Source organism: Dama dama, chromosome 2 (assembly GCF_033118175.1).
Source record: "Dama dama isolate Ldn47 chromosome 2, ASM3311817v1, whole genome shotgun sequence".
In the NCBI taxonomy this organism is placed as follows: domain Eukaryota; kingdom Metazoa; phylum Chordata; class Mammalia; order Artiodactyla; family Cervidae; genus Dama; species Dama dama.
The window spans coordinates 4,082,466-4,085,318 of NC_083682.1; the positions used below are offsets into that span (position 1 = coordinate 4,082,466).

At 54.8% G+C, this 2,853-nt stretch overlaps 1 pseudogene; it reads right to left on the minus strand.

The window, feature by feature from the left end:
• Positions 1-2,254: 2,254 nt before the first annotated feature.
• Positions 2,255-2,355, minus strand: LOC133041156 (U6 spliceosomal RNA; annotated as a pseudogene).
• Positions 2,356-2,853: the final 498 nt, after the last annotated feature.

Below are 2,853 nucleotides of genomic sequence, written 5' to 3' on the forward strand. Positions count from 1 at the left end.
TTCTAGAGCTTCTGTGTTGCGATTTTAAAGATGATCCGTTTTCAGTGTAGCGCAGATAGAGAAAGCACAGACATAGGCGAATAGGAATGAAGTGGATGAGTTATCTTTTTCCTGTAGCTCGGAGCGTGTTTTTGTTCTTTTTACTCCCTTCTTGCTTTCACAGTCAGAAGGTCGCTGTGCACCCAGCCGGTGTCCAGCTCTGCGCGCTCAGCCTCCATGGAGACGATTCCAGCTGGGGACCCAAGAGTTTGGTTGCTCCCCCGCTCACCTGACTGTGTGTTTAGCACTGAGCACGCAGCCTCCCCCTCTGTTTCAGAGTCACAGGTTTTCTCCCCAGGCCTCACCCACTATGGGATGCAGAGGCCCAGCTTCCAATTGTTGGGTTTGGCCTGGTGGGACTATGCCAGGGTGTTCCGGGGGCCTGGGGAGGGTGCATTGGGAACCTGGCAGGCCAGAGGGAAGCCAAGCCAATGAGCCGTTCGGCCCCCAGGGTGCCGGGAGGGGAGCCCTTAGTGAGCTAGCGTCGAGAGGCCGCCTGGCCCTTTCCCGGGGTGACCCTCTCCGGCCAGTCCTGGGCGTCTCTCCCGGCTTTCCAGAGGACCCCTTGCCCGCCCCCTGGGGCACACACAGAGGTCCCCTGCCTCTGCTCCAGCCCTCCTCTCTGGGCAAAGGAGGAGCCATCTCGGGTGGACAGTGTGGGACTGACCGAGCCGCCTGCTGATGGGGGGCTGACCTGTGTCCCCCAAGGATGTCCACCCGGAAACTGTGAGTGTGACCTTATTTAGACAAAAGGTCTTCACAAGGAAATGGCAACCCACTCCAAAATTCTTGCCTGGAGGATTCCATGCGCAGAGGAGCCTGGGAGGCTACAGTCCTTGGGGCAGCAAAGAGTTGGACATGACGGAGTGACTAACTTTCTTTCTTCCCTGCTGCTGCTGCTACTGCTGCTAAGTCGCTTCAGTTGTGTCCGACCCTGTGCGACCCCATAGATGGCAGCCCACCAGGCTCCTCCATCCCCGGGATTCTCCAGGCAAGAACACTGGAGCGGGTTGCCATTTCCTTCTCCAATACATGCATGCATGCTAAGTCGCTTTAGTCGTGTCCGGCTCTGTGTGACTCCATAGACGGCAGCCCACCAGGCTCCGCTGTCCACAGGATTCTCTAGGCAAGAATACTGGAGTGGGTTGCCACTTCCTTCTCCAAGAATGCACTAAAGCTAAAAAACTAGCTAGACACTAAGCAGGAAAACTAGTAGGCTGGATTCAGAATAGCAGTGTGACATGTAATGAAAGTGATCAATATTAAATTCTAAACTTCAAACCCCAGTTCAGCAGCAAAGATCAACCACAAAAGAAATACAAAGTTGAAATTAATCACAAAAGAATTATACCATATAAAAAATCATACTTACATTTCAATGGAACTGTGTAAAGGACTGAATCATGTAGAATCGATGCATGTACACTGTAACAGTGTTGATAGTCAATTGTGAGATGTAATCAGGGAACTTGAAATGAGATTGTCCTGGTTTACCCAGGTGACCCCCGAATCCAGGGATGAGTGTCCTTATGGGGAGAGGCAGAGGGACATCTGACACGGAGAAGAGGGGAGAGAGAAGCCACGTGATGATGAAGGCAGAGGCTGGAGAGAGGCGGCCACAGGCCGGGGGACACTTGGAGGCCCCCGAGCTGGAAGAGGCAGGATCCTCAGATACTCGGGCAAGAACCAGCCCTGCTCACATCAAGATCTTGGGCTTCCAGGCTCGGGACGGTGAGAGACAGGCTGGTGGCTGCAAGCCGCCCCAGTTGGGGTCATGTGTGATGGTCACCCCTGGACAGCGATGTGGAGCCCTGCGCTGCTGCCCAGAAGTTCCCTGGCCCCCCCAAAGGGCAGCCATGCCTTCGCGCAGGGGTGAGGACCTGGGTCGTGGTAGAGCCTAACGTGTCGGAGGTGCCTGGAAAGGCCATAAGGTGATTTGCAGTCAGAGAGGATGGGAAGCCAAGGGCCACCCCTCAGGAGTATCTCCTGCAGCCTGGTGGGAGGCGGGGGGCCGTAATGCCTGCTGGGGGGTCTCAGGGCTGCGGGAGGGGCCTCCTCTGTGGTTAGTGCAGCTGCCGACCTCACATCAGAAAGGGCAGAGGAGCCAGGGCTCAGCCCAGCTCCTCATCTGGGTCACTGGTTCCGAGATCAAGAGGAAAAAAATCCCATCTCTCCAACTCTCTCTCTTTTTTTTTGAATTAAGCAAAACTATATTATAAACATAGAATGCTTCATGACTTCACGTGTCATCCTTGCCCAGGGATCACGCTTATCTTCTCTGTATCGAACAGATCCCATCACTCCAACGCTCTTGAGGAAGCTTCTAGAAGGAACCAGGAAGAGATACAAAAACCATGGGAACTAGACGCTGAAGATGGAAGAGGAAGCTCCGCCCACCACAGGTCAGGTGTTCTGCGCTGGGAAGGGGTCCTCTCCACTGCCCGGGGGCCAGCAGCTCTGCAGGGGACACCCCATAACCACACACCCTCCGGGGTGCTTAAACAGCCTTCTGGAGCAACCACAGGGCCGCTGCCAGACTTAGGCCTTCGAATCCAGTTCAAATGACGGGCGTGTCATACTTGCCCAAGGATCATGCTTATCTTCTCTGTATAGAACAGATCCCATCACTCCAACACTCTTGAGGAAGCTTCTAGAAAGATCCAGGAAGAGCTACAAAAACCATGGGAACTAGACGCTGAATGGCAAGGATGACACGGGGCGGGGAGGACCCGGTCCATCCATGGGACGGATTCCTGGCCTCCTGGGATCAGGACCAGCTTGGAGAAGGTGCTGACGCTGGTGACCCCTTCCTGG